The sequence below is a fragment of the Quercus lobata genome, chromosome 9 (genome assembly GCF_001633185.2).
Source record: "Quercus lobata isolate SW786 chromosome 9, ValleyOak3.0 Primary Assembly, whole genome shotgun sequence".
NCBI classification, from domain to species: domain Eukaryota; kingdom Viridiplantae; phylum Streptophyta; class Magnoliopsida; order Fagales; family Fagaceae; genus Quercus; species Quercus lobata.
Genome location: NC_044912.1, coordinates 39,816,560 through 39,834,071, shown reverse-complemented (window position 1 = coordinate 39,834,071; position 17,512 = coordinate 39,816,560). Strand labels below are relative to the sequence as shown.

At 38.1% G+C, this 17,512-nt stretch overlaps 1 long non-coding RNA gene across 1 annotated transcript; it reads left to right on the top strand.

The window, feature by feature from the left end:
* The first annotated feature begins 436 nt into the window (after positions 1-436).
* LOC115959343 lies at positions 437-1,918 on the top strand. Its single transcript, XR_004084844.1, has 3 exons — positions 437-505; positions 979-1,060; positions 1,896-1,918. It is a non-coding gene; the product is annotated as an uncharacterized LOC115959343 (long non-coding RNA).
* Positions 1,919-17,512: the final 15,594 nt, after the last annotated feature.

Below are 17,512 nucleotides of genomic sequence, written 5' to 3'. Positions count from 1 at the left end.
AGACGATCTCAGTGGTACCTTCAAAAATGAAATCGGAGCAATATTCGCAGCGGTGATGCAAAGGGCAGTGGTCTGTGTAGTGTGAAACTCCTAAACGACGGCGGCTGCAGGTCCGGAACCCAAGGACGACGGCTGGATGACGTCGGAGGTTCAACGGCGATAGGCTGCGGCGGCAGTTGTGATGGCGGAAGCGTTAGTAAAAGAAAGGAAGTCACACAATGAAGACAAGACTGCTAAGAAAAGGTCAGAGCAGTGGCTCTGATACCATGTTAGAAATACTGAATGATTGTATTGTATTTCATCATAAGAGAATATACATCAGAGCCTTATATAGGAGGCGTAAGTGTGCGGTACAAGTAAAGTGTAGTACAAGTACCAGTGTGCTATACAAGTAACCTAATTGGGCCTAAAGCCCATAACATAATATACATTAACAGACCTTAGACAAATGCTTATACCTCCAAGCCCTCATAGGTGCAACTATATCAATAACACCATCCAAGAGGTATGTTTCTCTTCTTTCTATGGCCCAGTTTTTAAGTGCAGTCATAGTCACAGTCGTAATTAGGTGACAACATTTTCATCATTCTAGACTAGGCTCAGCATATATAGTTGGGTTATGTTTGTTTTCAAAGCTCATCCTCGACTCTTTCTGTTACCATTCCCAACTTTCAGTTTAGACTTCTAAAATGTTTGCTCAATTTGTTGAACTTTGGCTTTGGGCAACATCCCTGTAGCTCAATTGTACCTTATGAAGTTTTCAATAGAGTCCCCAACTATCAAATTATAAGGCTTGACTTGACTTTATTTGTGTAAGCACATTCGTATCATCAAACCCTTTCAAATATGTTTTGTTTGGCGAAGACTGCTTTTCTCCTACTACCTTATTGTCAAATGCTTGCAAATGTTTGGTTTGGTGATGGCTTCTTTTCTTCTATTTTTTTGTTAGTTGATCTCACATTTTTTACTGTAATGCAGTTTGTGAGCAAAGTGGGGGAGGACTATGAATACGGGGAACATCATGAATACTTGCGAGCCTACTATTGTGGATTAAACAAAGGTGACTGACCTTGATGGCCAATGTCTAACTTTTATCATGTATTTGGAAGATTTCTTTTCTACAATTTTGTTACTAGAACTCTAGGTTTAACTGTGTTAAGACAATCTCTTTTCATTGTCAATTTTTTCTTTTCTTTTGTGATATATAAATATCTCTAGCAGCATGTGCACAGGCCGCTAGAGATTATTATTTATATGAAGTAGAAGCAATATAGCTGATTACTCCTATAAAAAAAAAAAAAAAATATATATATATATATATATATATATAGCTGATTACTCTTCTTCATAGATAGATAGATAAATATGATATGTGATGATCATTAATTTTTTAAATATCTTTTTGATTGTTCACTCTTAGGGATTCATCTTTCTAATGTTTCCTTCAAATTTTATTATACTACACTTTTATTATTATATTCTTTTTTGTTGGTTTTCATTACATTTATTTATGAATTTCAAAATATAAAAGACCCATGTGCTTTTCATGAAATGATTTGTCTACATAAATAATACAATTCTCTACTTATTTATTTTGTTGTATTGGCTTCATTTTTATATGGAGCGGAGGGGAGAAACAAATGAGTTGATTTCGCCATTTCCTTGTTACTCTAGATGCTCTTCACAGACTTTACTGTGTACATACATACACACACAGACACTTGCACCTCAACTATTTTTGTTCTCAATTCCTTGTTTCTTTTTGAGCTATGGGCAAAGTTGTGTATCTTTTATGATTTTATGTTTAATCCATGTTTAGTAATTTTAAAAGTGGTATTGAATGCATGGCAAGTCTGTCTTGCTCAAGCTATGTTCTGTTTTTCTTGTGTGGACAGCAATTGATGAAAACATGCAGTCATGCAGACAAAACAACAAGGTCTTGCTGGCAATTCTAACCATGACCTTTTGGATATGCATGACCTGATGTTTGCAATTATATGACTAATGCTATGTAAAAGGTGTTTTTTCCTCTTTCTATGGCCTAGTTTTTAAGTGCTAGATGCTGTTATCATTGGTTACCTCATACTAGCAAATATTCCTTCACTTTGAGCCATTCACCTCATTATCAGCGGTGCCTTTGGTTTGCAGTCATAGTTAGGTGATGATTTTGCATCATTCTTTCTACCAATTCGTAACATAGTTTGGTTAAGTGAATTTGTTTAATCTTTGTGAGAATCACATAATCAAATCCATTGCCCCTTCCCAACTTTCAACCTAGCCACTTTGTGTACACACATTCGTATTGTTCAAATGCTTGATATTTTTATGTACTTTAAAATGTACTTTAAAGCAAGCAAATATTTGGTGATGACTTCTTTTCTCTTCCTCCTGTGGTAATGAATCTAATTTATATATATATATATATATATATATATATAAAATCAAAGCCTTTGATTTTTAGTTGACCTCTTCACAATTTTACACATTAGCATTATTTAAAAAAAAAAAAAAAAACTCTTTTTTCCCATCAAATACAAATTACAAAACCCAATACTTCTTAAAAACAAAAAACAAAAAATCTCTCTTCTTATCTCTCACGCTAACATCTCCTTCCCCCAAACCTAAAATTCTCTCTCCTGACTCTTTTCAAGAGATCCTGTCTCCCTCTTTCGAAGCAACTACCCTATCCCTCTTTTCTCAACCTTTCAACCCCAATCTCTTTGTCAATTCACATCTGTTTCTCTTATATTTTCTCAGGGCTTAGACACTCTACCCGAACCTTTGACCAATAATTATATATAAAACCGAAGCATCTGACTTTTGGTTGACCTTTCCACAATTTTATACATCAGCATTATTAAAAAATAATAATAATAATAAATCTCTTTTTTTTTCCCCATCAAATACAAATTACAAAACCCAATACTTCTTTAAAAAAAAAAAAATCTTTTCTAATCTCTCATGCTAACATCTCCTTCCCCAAACCTAAAATTCTCTCTCTTGACTCTTTTCAAGAGATCCTGTTTCCCTCTTTCAAAGCAGCTACCCTTTCCCTCTTTTCTCAACCTTTCAACCCCAATCTCTTTGTCAATTCACATCTGTTTCTCTTCTATTTTCTTAGGGCTCAAACCCAGACTCTACCCGAACCTCTGACCAATAATTATATGTAAAATTGAAGCCTCTGACTTTTGGTTGACCTCTCCACAATTTTACCCATCAGCATTATTAAAAATAATAATAATAAATCTCTTTTTTTCCCATCAAATACAAATTACAAAACCTAATACTTCTTAAACAAAAAAAAAAAAAAAAAAATCTCTCTTATCATCTCTCACGCTAACATCTCCTTCCTCCAAACTTGAAATTCTCTCTCCCGTCTCTTTTCAAGAGATCATGTCTCCCTCTTTCAAAGCAACTACCCTCTCCCTCTTTTCTCAGCCTTTCAACCCCAATCTTTCTGTTAATTCACATTTGTTCTTTTCTATTTTCTCAGGGCTCAAACACAGACTCTACCCAAACCTTTGACCAATAATTTTTTTAGGTTTTATTTTTAAAACCGAACTTTAGTATTTACTCAAACGTTTCATCGTACCTCTCGCTCAAGCCCAGTCCCTATCTTAGAAAGTCAGTGATATTTAATGGTCAGATTTGTTCAAACCGTGAATTTCCATTGCCTTCAATTCATCTGTGGGCTTCCAATAGAGACTTGGAAAAGGGTTGCAGAGACTCACTAATGTTGACCAACTGAGTTGGCTATGCGATTGAAAGAATAGTGGAAGCGATAACAACAACCCAGACCCACCTACGGTTTCCTTCAATTTTATCATCATTCAAATACTTTGGTTTGATCAAGCACATGGAGGAGACCATCAATTTCAACATGATTAGAACGATGTGTATGTGGCTTGATTTTTTATAACATTGATGTGAGATTAGATTATTCTCATGAAAATATTTACATAGAATTGAAAGTTGAAACTTCTACCAACAGTTTTGTGTTTTTTTAGGGTGGATTCATGTTATTAAACTGTCCTTTCATTTCCATTTAGAATATGTACACCATGTGTTTGACAAAATGTCTCACTCACTTTTGCATTTTTCTGTATTTTTTGGGTGGATTCATGTTGTTAAACTGTCCTTTCATTCCCATATAGAACATGTACACCATGTGTTTGAAAAAATGTCTCACTCTTGCATTTTTATTTTTTGATAATTCAATAGTTATACTCTTACATTAGTTTAAGTCAACTTCATGGATTGTGTCTCTTGATTTTAGATGTCAAAGGAATCACTAACACATTGAAACACCACCTATTTGACAAACCAAAAACCAAAAATGCTATTGGCAATTGACAAACCAAGCATGGCGGGTGTTACTTAAACCCAAGCATGGCAAGTATTTTTGAATAAGAAAAATTGGTGTAAATGGGATTTAAGTTTGAAAGCACATTTAGAAGGTAATTCACACTTTTCATGGTAGCAAATTGAGGTGGTTTTATTGGGATTGATGAATTTTTTACTTTAATGCCCATTGAAGCAAATGAAGATTCATTTTGGATGACAACAACGTAAAGAGCTGGCTGATGGCAGCCAGATGGGGAGAGCTGGAAATCACTAGGTCTTACTGAGAGACAGTATCTCAGTGATCATTTTCTACACTTGGAGGCACTCATAGTTTGTATTAGAATTTTCTTATGCTCCCCTGATCAAATGGGAGCTTAATTTTAGCCAAAGATGCAGACTTTAAAATTTGGTCAAGGTGTTGGTCCAACTCATAGAGGAATCTGGGGTTAAAAGCAAAGATAAAATTAGGAGCTTTGTTGATAATTAGCTTTTGAATTGATAGCCTAAGACCAGATTAAAAGTAAAATATTTACATAGAATTGAAGTAATGAATTGGTCTAAGACTTAAACCAGAAAATGCATATTAGCCTTTTTCTTCTGCTACCAACAAAGTTTGTCATATGATTCACCATGTACCAGTAATTGTTTTTGCTTTTCAAATAGCATGCATAAGTTACAATTTGATTATGCTTTATCCTGGAAAGAGTTGTAGTAGTTCAAGTTCACAATTGATTATGACAAATTCTAATTGTATAAAATTTATCATATGATATATTCATAATATGCTATATAGGAATGGCAATAGGTTAGGTTCGGGTCGGGTTTTTCCATACCCGGGCCTTCGCGGGTTTGGGGTTACGAAAAAAAACCGTTTAATAAATGGGCCAGGTCCAGCCTAGTCAAGCCCAAAATCAGAACACAAACTTCGATTTATGATTTTCCAGTCCAAAATCACAAACACAAACACAAATCCAAACACGATCACAAACATAAACACAAATGTCAGATCTATGATTTTCCCTTTCAAAATCACAAACCAAACACAAATTTTAGATCAATGATTTTCCCTTTCAAAATCACAAACACAAACTCACATTGAGACGAACTGAACCTAGAAAAAAGAAAAAAGAAAAAAATGGAGATTAAGGTGGAGTGAGGCTGTGAGGCCATAGGCGAGGAAGATGAGAGGGGCAGAGGGCTGTGTGACAGTGTGAGATCGGCGACGGTGAGGACGAAACGGAGTTGAGAGAGTAGAAAGCTGTAGGCTTGTGACCGTGTGGTGACAGTGTGAGATCAACGACGACGATTGCCTGTGCTTGACTGCTTGTGGGCTTGTGGGGCTTGTGGCTGTGTGAGATAGTGAGTGAGAGAGCTAAGACAGAGTGAGTGAGATTGTGAGCTGGAGATGTCAGGCTGAGGGCATGAATTGAAATAAGATCAGATTACGAGAGGCAGTTGGGTTAGAGACATAGGGTTTACATTACAACTATGTATATAAGGGGGGGTTTTTTGTAATTTTAGGGTAACCATGTCATATTTGGGTCGGGTTTCGAGTTTTTTTATAAAAACCTGAACCCGACTTGGACCTGCTTCAAGTTTTTTTTTTTTTAAAACCCATACCTAACCCTATTCTTTATCGGGCCGAGTAAAATCCGGCCATTAGGGTCGGGCTGGGCCGGGTATCCACGGGTCAGATTTAAATTGCCATCCCTAATGCTACATCTTTGTATATAAATCATTTTGAGGTCTTGGTGTGTGTGAGTATAGCATTTTGTCTTTGATTTAGATATTTGGGTTGATTGTCTTTGATTTAAATGTTTGGATTATTGGTTTTGATTAAGGTTGAATGATGATGAAAAATGAAAAGAATTGCACAATCAAAAAGATCTACGAACCCACTTATAGAAGAAGCAAAGAAGGTAAAGAAAGATTGGAATGGATTTTTCGGTATTGGTTTCTTTTGAATTGTATGTATATTGAATTTTGGTTTGTGTGTGTGATTCAAATTTGAGAAAATTTTTAGTTGAAATTTTAGATACAGTAAGTTTGGATAAATTGGATTATGATTTATGTAGATATAAGGATTCATAAAAATCCTATTTTCTTGGTTAGGACTTAAATTCTCTGAAACTTTTGTTCAATAACTGATAGTGAGGACTGAGGTGTCTTGAAGCCATACAGTAAACCAACTTTTCAACAAACCTCTTTCATATATTATGATTAAATTAAAAGGATCCGTTTGATTATGAGGTATGTTGACTGAATTCTAAGTTTGAAATTTTTTGATATAAAACTTTTCTATACATAGCATGAGTTAGCAACTAATATTTTATTATAATGCAATTTATGAGACAAGGTGGGAAGGATTATAATTGCAAAGAAAGTCATGAGCTCTAAGAGCATCCACAGCCAGAAATTCTATCACATCCTATTTTACCATCTCAAAAAGCCACTTTATCAATTATACAATACAATTTTACAATACTCCCAACATCCCAACTTTTATTTTCCTATTTTACTTATTAAAATAATATTTCTACACAATAAAATAATATATCTTACAATCACTATCATTTACAATACAACACATTATTTCTCTCTCTTTCTTTTTGTTCAAGAACCACAATCACCACCACCGCTGCACTACACACACCTGACACCACCACTACCACCAACAACCCATAATCTACCGTCAAAAAAAAAAAAAAAGAAAAAAAAAAGAAAAAAACAAACAAACAAACAAACAAACAAAACCCTAGACCATCAACACCACCCTCTTCGATCATCAACACCACACCAAAAAAAAACACAGCAACCCACGATCAAAAACCAGACTAATGTCATTGCACCCACTGCCCAAGTCGTTGCACCACCAAACCCATGCCATTGCCCACCAAAATCACACCTATTGAAATCAACCCACCACCACCCACCAACCCAAAACCAACTCCTACACAAATCACAACCCACTTGACCCACACAACCCACGCAACCCAACACTAACCCACCACGATCTCCATCGCTAACCACTGCGAAGCCACACAATCTTCACCCACAAACACAACAAAAATTTACGAAAACTAGAATGCTCAATTCGCTTCTGGGTAGCTCGATTTTGTTGAAGCTCGAAAGAAGCAGATTCGCCACTGGGAAGCTTGAAGGAAGTTGATTTTGTCGATTTGAAGAGAGAGGGTCATCTACACATGCAAGAATGTCGGTTTGAAGAGAGAGTGATGGAGTGAAAAGTTAAGTGGGTATCTAGAGTGTTGGGTTTATGAGATGAGTGAATCGGTAAAGGGATCGGAGCACCGATGCCTTGTCGGAATCACTATCAGAGAGAGAGGGTCATCAGAGAGAGAGAAGCATCTAACTTATCGGAGAGAGTCTTGGGTCTGAAGAGAGAAGAGAGCAGAGAGCAGATGAGAAAGAGAGAAGGAAGAGAGAGAAAAAGAATAGAAATAATGAGAGAGGAGAGAGAAATTCCCAGGTTAAAAAGGAGGAGAGAGTATTAAAAAATTATTTTTTTTATCCCATTCACCTACAGTACCATCTTACATTTAAGATGGTACTGTAGCTATATGTAAAAAAATAAATGGCCTTTTCCAATTTGGCCTTCCCATTGCTGAGTAGTTTTTGGACCTGAATGCCAAATGTAACTTACATTTGGCATATAACAAGCCCATTGCTGATGCTCTAATGAGCCATGTATTGTGGACAAAGTTGTCTGACTAAATCTCATAGTTTTCTATAAGAATTAAATTAAATCTCATTGTTCCCCTTTATTTTTCTAAGAATTAAATTAACTAATGTGGTATTGGTTTCCAAATAATCAAGTATTCAGTAAAAAAAATTGTGAAAAACTCTTCTATTTTTCGATGAAGAGTACGTGGAAAGCAAAGATTGATGAGTAGCACAATCTCATTATACTTCGACCATACATGTCTGTGTTGTCGCTGCAATATTTTGTCTGCCATTATCATTAGAAAGTCAATACTTGGATATGTCACCTGTTAGTGTGTGTATATATATATATATATATATATATATATATAAAATAAAATAAAAGTTGGACTTAGAAATGTCATTGCGTCAAGTAGTTTCACCACATTACAACAATTTTTTAGATAAAAAAATTGTTTACTTGTTCTTATCAAATTCTTTAGATAAAATATTATTTTAACAAAATATGCAAACAGATTAAAGAGCAAAAACAACTTATGTGGTAGATCTCCTTACGTTGTTTGTTTCTCATAAAGGAAAAGAAAAAAGAAAAAAGAAAACAAAAAAGAAGAAGAAAGAAGTAAATTCAAAAACAAGACTCTAGTTCGGATGGAAGTGACAATACTCACTTTGCTTTAAAGAGCAGCTATTGTTGACCACAATTTGAACTACTTCTACGTGGGCTGTGATTTGTGCTAAGGGTTTTTTTTTTTTGGGGGGGGGGGGGGGGGGGGGGGGGGGGGGGGGGGGGGGGGGGGGGGGGGGGGGGGCGGGGCGGGGGTTGCAGATTATCAATGTAAAACTTAATTTGGAATTTTCAATATATTTTTATTAACGCAATTTCTTTAATAGAGTCAAATTTATAAACAACATAATAAACAATAACATAATGTAATTTGCTAGTCTAATATAATCTAGTATGAGTTTGGCATTGATGAAATTTGCCAACTTATTTACTATTTAACTTATTTTTGCTACTATTCATAGGTTTCATTGCACTTTTTTGTACTATTCATATGTATTACTGCATTATTTCAACTAATTTTTACCTTTATTTACAGTATTTTCAGTAAAAAGTTTTCAGTTTCAGCAAAATAAGTAGATCCCAAATAAACCCATAATCTAAATATATAATGACACATAAACTTTGCAAGTCTCACAAATTTATACCTCATTATAAATGTAAGGACTGAATTTGGATTGGATCCAGTGTAGGATTGAGTTTAAGCCCAACAAGCCCAAACAATGAATTTATAAAGTGTGGGTGAAAGAACTACTTCTACTCCAAAAGATGAACAATAAAAGTTGCTGAATTAAGATTGTTGAACACAAGTAAATAAGAAAATCTGTCCTCAGCACTACCTGATGAGTTTATGTTATAATATCTTGTACATGAACAAAGCTACAAGAGTTCACCGTATTCTTACAAAAATTTCTTGATTTTTTCCAATCCTTTTCTTTAGGCCACCTTCCTATGCTATATACTACAATCTTGATATCATCCCTACCATGCATGTGTAGGTTGGATTCAGGAACTACATCTTGTCCCATCCAACACCTCCCAGAATCATTAACTAGTAGCTGTAAAGCTACTTGATCACTATTCAGGTATCACCTCTACATAAATACGGCCAAAGAGTTAGCTAAGAGACATTTAATTTGGAGGTAGCAGCTTTTGAAGATATTTGTTGCCACCCTTTGCTCATCCCTTATTCAATGCCCAACTCTTAGTTGTGATGCAACCTTGAAGGATGCCTGGGATGATAAGACATTCTTACCAATCTCGGATCCCCATTTCCGAGATGAATTATCTCCTCGGACGTATTTTAGATTATCACATACAATCTTTATTTCTTCTTCTTATACCGTTCCCATTATAACCTTATTTAACCATCCTCGGATTGGTTGATATCCTTGGATTGGGCCATAGGCCCAATTCATACAATTTTAATATTACCTTCTAGACAGTTGGCCCCTATAATAGCCACTCAAAATCTTGTTTTTCGGCTCCTCGGGAGAAAAGGAGGATTTTGATGTCCCCAACCCATCTCGTTTATGGTTATGCCCTTCCAAGCTCTCAAAGGCCTTTTTACCTGCTCAAGGCACGCTTTTGACGCTTCGGCATCCAGAGCGTGCTATCATTAAATTTTGGCGACTCCCTTGTCCCCCACGTTCAACGGCAGGATGTAAATCCAATAGTGGAGGATTTTCCTGGGTTTACAAGCGGGAATTTTCACACTTGTAACTTCTGCACCACTATAAATAGCTTTTCAAATTAACTCTTTTCCCTACTTTCAACAATCATACAGTCCTAGAGCTCATACACTGAACCTGTCACCTCCCTGTGCGTCTACAAATACTCAAAATTTGTCCGAGGACCTTCTTTTCAAACCTGTAAGTTTCCTTGAACCCTCTTAGTTTTCGTTTCAAAACTTGTTAATTTTTCTTCAAAACTTGTTAATTTTTCTTCAAAACTTCTTAGGAAAATGGGTAAGTTCAAACGTTTAGTTGAGTCCGAGGAGGGCATGGAAAATTTTAGGGCTAAGTATAGAATCCCACCAACAGTGGGCATGAGATACGCTGCCCAAAGGGAATGGGTAGATGCTAGGAAAACAGGAGAGTTGGTCATCCCCATGATCACCTTCATAGAGGGAGGCATGACCATTCCTATGGGCACTATCACTAGGAACTATCTTAGGTTCTTTAGACTATCTCCCACTCAGTGCGCCCCAAATATGTTTAAGGTATTGGGGAGTATAGAAGCTCTAAACGAGAGAATGAACCTAAATTTGACCCACCACGATGTGAATTGGGTATACAACTTACACCATCTGACGGGATAGGGATATTACCTTAAGTCGAGGTATCCCGTAGTAAGGTTGATCCAGTGCCTTCCTACATCAAACAAAAACTTAAAAGAGGACTTCTTAATCTTTTCTGGGGAATGGCACGATGGCCTACCCTATCCGACTAAGGAGGGAAAACCAGGTGGGGGTGTAGCCGTAGATTTATGTGTCTTCGTTTGTATATATATATATATATATATATATTTACTTCCCAATATCCCTACTTCTGACAAAATTTTCTTCCATTTTAATGATTTTACAGATAAGGGTTCTACTAAACCCCAGCTCAGTTTAGTCAACAAAGAGAGCTTAGATAGGATTTTACGAGCCGAGGTGTACGTAAACAAAGCCGACGGTCAACTACGAGTGGGACACTTAATCCTTGGGTACACACCAATTTCTCTTGCATTTCAAGCCCCTAAGTATGTGATAAAAGCCTGCGATTCTTGGCTCCACCGTATTAGTGTTGCCTACACAGGATTTGTTATTCCAGAGGGTATTCCCATTCCTGAAGGTACTCCCCGTACTCAACCACTCCCTATGGCCACCCCTTCAATAGGGGCATCCTCATCCCAACTCATTCTTGAGGAAAAGGAAGAAGAAAAAGAAGAAGATCCAGAGGGAGTTGTAGACTTATCAGACTCCTTGGACGAATTCAAAGTGTTCAACCAGCCTTTATCCCTCGAGAGTATATTAGACGAAATGGATATCCAGAGGAAACCCCAAAAGAGTTTGATGGAATTAATAGAAGATCAACTCGGAAGAGGTGCACCGGGGAAATCCACCCAGCCCAAACTTCCTCCTCCTTCTCCTAAATCTCCTTTCCCTCCTTCTCAGCCATCTCTGCCTTCTAAACTTGAACCTGCTGATTTGAAGAGGAAGAGAGAGCAGAAAGGTAAAGATATGGTGGAGACCGGGAGATCTCGTCCTACTCATGAAGACAAGGCTCAACGAGCTGCGAAGCAGCAAAAAATTAGTCATGCGTCACAACGAGGCGTGTAAAGGGCAGATAATCAGCATTCGGAGCTAACCAATTCCTGCTATCAACAGTTGGACGACGAGAAAAAGAGACGCGTAGCAGCTGTGCAGTCACTTAACATCGCTGATCAGAGTAATAAAGATTTAAGGAATAAGCTAGTGGAGGAGGAAAAAGCTAGGAGGAGTGCTAACTCGGCTTTGGAGAGCGCACAAAGATAGGCCAAGGATCAGAGGAAGCGCCAGCGTGAGGCCAATGATCAGCTGGCTGCTTCTAGGGAACAAATGGCAACCCTTAGGAAGCAACTGGAAGAAGCCTAGAGGCTCAAAGATCAGGCCGAAAAAATAAAAGCTGAGGCCGAGAAGGCAAAAATAGAGGCCGAGCAAGCTATGGAAGAGGTTGAATAGCCTGGTTATGACGTCGACGTAGCCAAGACCGAGGATACCCTCCGGGCAGAGGTCCTTGCCGTCTGTTGAGCCTACTGTGCTCAGACTTGGGAGGAAGCTCTCAACCGAGCTGGGGTTGAGGCTTCCTCTGAACTAAGAAAGCCAGAAAACATTTACTTCCCTCCAGCTATACAAACCTCAGATCTTGATTCCACTCAAGGTGAGTTGGCCTCTATAGTTGCTGACCTCGCCAAGGAAGCCCAGCCTCAGGATCCTCTTCCTCCTAGTCAGCAGGAGTAGTCTAAAGAGCTTGAAACTCCAAAAGATACATCCTCGGACAAGACTGCAGAGATTCCTCAGGATGGGGAAGCTTCCCAAAGTTTCGAGTAGGCTTTAGCTTCAACTACCATACCTGCTGGAGAAGTCCCCAAGGAAAAAGAAAAAGTGGTTCCTCTTGAAGTAGCTGACAAGGCCTCCAAGAACAAGCTCCAGATAAAATTAAAACCATAACTCTTTATTTTTATAGGGTAGTTACAGTTAGTGTAATGAAATTCCTTTTTTTTTTTTTTTTTATTTTATTTTTTTTTTTTTTTTTTTAAGACAAGTTTCAATGAGATGTACACTTTACCTTTCCAAATTTACATGGGTTATCATTATTTTATCTTTTATTTATGCAATTTTCATTTTGGCTGTTCTTTGTTCATACATAACCATATGCCATAAAAGAGTGAAGTTGCTGACACGAGGGAAAACACAGTTTTATATATTTTAACTGAGAATCCGAGTAGATTATGACTATTAAATCCACAGTACTATCAAGACATACTTTTAATCTATCAATTCTAATAAGTTTCGAACTCTGAAAAAATATCCAAACGTTTAAATAACAGCTAAGTCCAGAGTACCTTAAAATGCCTTAAGTGATGCTCATGGACTTTACTTTGTCTTATAATTTTGTCATAACTCAGTTCAAGGGTTAATAATTTCCACTAAGTTTGTGGTCCGAGAAACCTGACATAATTTAGTTTCTGTTTAATACTTCAATAGATGTCAAAGGGTATTAATTTCCACTAAGTTTGTGGTCTGAGGAACCTGACATAACTTAGTTTCCATTTAATACTTCAATAGATGTCAAAGGGTAGTAATTTCGACTAAGTTTATGGTCCGAGGAACCTGACATAACTTAGTTTCTGTTTAATACTTCAATAGATGTTAAAAGGTATTAATTTCCACTAAGTTTGTGGTTCGAGGAACCTGACATAACTTAATTTCTGTTTAATATTTCAGTAGATGTCAAAGGGTATTAATTTCCACTAAGTTTGTGGTCCAAGGAACCTGACATAACTTAGTTTCTATTTAATACTTCAATAGATAGGGAAACACAAGATACATGGTTGGAATAAATTAGAGAGAAACTAAAAAGGACTATTTTTATTAATAATAATACTTCTTTAGATTTTTTACATTCCAAGGATAGAGTACAGTTTTCTCATCTAGATCTTCCAGATAATACGCACCTATTCCTACCACCGAAGTGATACGGTATGGTTCTTCCTAATTAGGCCCTAACTTTCCCCAGGCTGGATTCTTGGTAGTCCCCAAAACTTTTCTCAATACCAAATCTCCTAGGGCTAACGGTCTTAGCCTTACATTGGTATCATAACCTTGCTTGAGCTTATGTTGATAGTAGGCCAGTTGGACCATGGCATTCTCCCTTCGCTCCTCAATCAAGTCTAGACTTTTTTCCAGCAACCCATTGTTGCCGTCTGAGGTAAATGTATTTGTTCTCAGCGTTGGGAAGCTAGTTTCCAAAGGAATCACAGCCTCAGCCCCGTATGTCATTGAAAAGGGGGTTTCCCCGATTGACCAGCGAGGCGTTGTTCGATACGTCAATAGGACATGCGGTAATTCCTCCACCCATCTTCCCTTTGCATCATCCAGTCTCTTTTTAAGTCCACTCACTATAACCTTATTGATAGTTTCAGCTTGCCCATTTCCTTACGGATAGGCTGGAGTGGACTATATATTCTTTATTCCAAGATCACAACAGTACTTCCTGAAAGTTTTGCTATCAAATTGAAGGCCATTGTCCGAGATAAGGGTATGGGGAACACTGATTCGAGTAACAATATTCTTCCAGATAAACCTCTTGACGTCTACATCTCTGATATTAGCCAAAGGTTCAGCTTCGACCCATTTGGTGAAATAGTCTGTGCCGACCAGCAAATACTTTTTATTTCCCAGTGCCTTAGGGAAAGGACCTACATTATCCAAGCCCCATTGAGCAAACAGCCAAGGGCTGGAAAGAGGGTTAAGAACTCCTCCAGGCTGATGGATGTTTGGAGCGAATTTTTGACATTGATCACACTTTTTAACATACTCTTGTGCCTCCTTTTGCATGCCTGGCCACCAGTATTATTGACTAATGGCCCGGTGAGATAGGGATTTTCCTCCTATGTGACTTCCGCAGATTCCTTCATGTAGTTATTCTAGTAGTGACTCTGAGGCCTCGGGATGTACACAAAGCAGATATGATCCAGAAAAAGAACGTTTATACAACTTTTTATCCTTGAACAACCAAAACTGAGAAGCTTTCCTTCGTATTTACTCAGCTTCTGACTTTTTTTCAGGCAATATATCATTTTCAAGGAATAGCAGTATAGGATCCATCCAACTCGGCCCTAACTTGATTTGATGGACTTGGAGCAAGTCTTTCTTTATTGGGGTAGGGGTGCATAAGTCTTCGACAAGTATCACTTGGGGCAAGTCCTATGCCGAGGAAGTGGCAAGGGTAGCCAAAGAGTCTGCATGGGTATTTCCACTTCTGGGAATATGCGATAAGTCATAGAATTCAAATTTTGTTTGCATGCGCCTAACTTGGCCCAAATATTCCTGCATTCTTGTATCTTGAGCTTCCAATTCCCCATTTACCTGGCCTACGACTAGTCTTGAATCTGAGAACATTTCCACTGTCTTTCCACCCATTTTCTGGACCATCACCATTCCCATCAACAAAGCTTCATATTCTACTTCGTTGTTTGTAGCCGAGAATCCCAACCTCAAGGACTTTTCAATGGTGATCTTTTCAGGGGATACCAAAACAAGCCCCACTCCTGATCCCCACTAGTTTGCTGCTCCATCCACATATACTTTCCAGGGTGAGGGATATTGTGCGGAGATTAAGCCAACTGATTTTTCATCCATGCCATACTGCTTCACATCTATTTTTTCAGGAAATTCAGCAAACTTGGCTACTAGATTGGCGAGGACCTGGCCTTTTACAGAGGTATGTGGCATCTACATGATGTCAAAAGCCCCTAGAATCGTGCCCCATTTTGCAATCCTCCCAGTATAATCTGCGCTCCAAAGTATTGACTTGAGCGGTAGTTGAGTTAGAACAACCACGATGTGCGTCTAAAAATAATGGGGGAGTTTTCATGTAGCATGCACTATTGCCAAGATGGCCTTCTCCAGTGATAAAAATCAAACCTCGGCTTTGTGAAGTGACTTACTTACGTAATAGATTGGTCTTTAGATGTCACTATCTACTCGTATGAAAACAAAGCTTATCGCATGAAAGGCTATCGCTAGGTAAGCAAACAAAACCTCATCCATCTCAGGACTAAACATGATAGGCGGCCAAGATAGATATTCTTTAAGCTATCGAAAGGTTACATCACACTCCTCGGTCCATTCAAATCCTTTCCATTTATGCAACAAAAAGAAAAAGGGTCTGCACCTATCTGCTGACCTGGAGATAAATCAATTCAAAACAGCAGTCATCCCAGTCAACTTTTGGACCTTCTTGGGATTCCAAGGTGCTTGCAAGCCGTTAATGGCCTTAATCTGATCTGGGTTTACCTCGATTCCCCTGTGAGTCACCATGTAGCGCAAGAACTTTCCTAAGCCAACCCCAAACGAACACTTAGAAGCATTCAAGCGTAACTAGTGTTTTCTCAGAATTCCAAAAATGTTCACAAGATCTCCTACATGCTCAGACACCATCTTGCTCTTTACAACCATATCATCAATATAGACTTCGATGCTCCTACCCAATTGTAGTTCGAATATTTTAGTCATCATCTACTGATAAGTAGACCTTTTTCAAATCAAAGGGCATCACTTTGTAGTGCTAGTTTCCAATGGGAGTGACAAAAGCTGTCTTTTCCTGATCGTCCAACACCAATGGTATTTAGTGATATCCTTGAAAGGCGTCCAAAAAACTCATCCGAGGATGTCCTACCGTCGCATCCACCAACTGATCTATCCGAGACATAGGGAAAGGATCTTTGGGACAAACCTTATTTAAGTCTATGAAATCCACACACATACGCCATTTCCCAGTTTTCTTTTTCACCACCACCGTGTTAGCTAACCATTGAGGATAGAAAACTTCCTTGATAGCCCCTGCCTGTTTGAGCTTGGTTACTTCATTCTTGACAGCCTCAGCATGCTTTTTTGAGGGACGCCAAGGTAGCTGTCTCTTCGGGGTGATGGAAGGGTTAACATTCAGGTAGTAACAAATGAAACTTGGATCTATAACCGGGGCTTCATACGCGCTCCATGCGAACAAATCAACATTTTTTCTAAGAAATTCGACCAATTGTTCCCTCTCCTTAGAGGCAATTGAGCTCTAACCTAAAAGAATTTCTCCAGATCATTGCCAACAATTACCCTTTCTAGATCTTCACATTTCGCCTCGTCGGCTGGTCCATTAATGGGCAACATCGGAATTTTTGATTACTATAAGCCATTATCAGCGATGGCCTAGATTTTAGCCTCGGGCCGATGTTGGATGGCCTTTACCAAGCATTTTCTGGCCGTAGATTGATTTCCTACTCTCTCCAAAACCTGGCCTCCGGATGGGTACTTCATCTTCTGGTGAAGAGTAGAGGAGACGGCCCTTAAGGTATGAAGCCAGGGTCTGCCCATAATGGCCGTGTAAGGCGAGAAAGCATCCACAACAATGAAGTCCACCTCCACCACATCCGGGCCAGTCTGCACAGGTAATCTGATCTGACCTTTCGGAATAACCATTTTACCTTCAAAACTTACCAATGGAGAACTGTAGGCTGTTAAGTTCTCAGATTTCAAATTTAGCCCCTTATACAGGTCAAGATACATTATCTCAGCTCCGCTACCTTGGTCAATCATCACCCTTTTTACATTGTACGCACCAATTTTAAGTGTAACCACCAAAGTATCATCATGAGGCTGTATGGTTCCAAATTTGTCTTCAT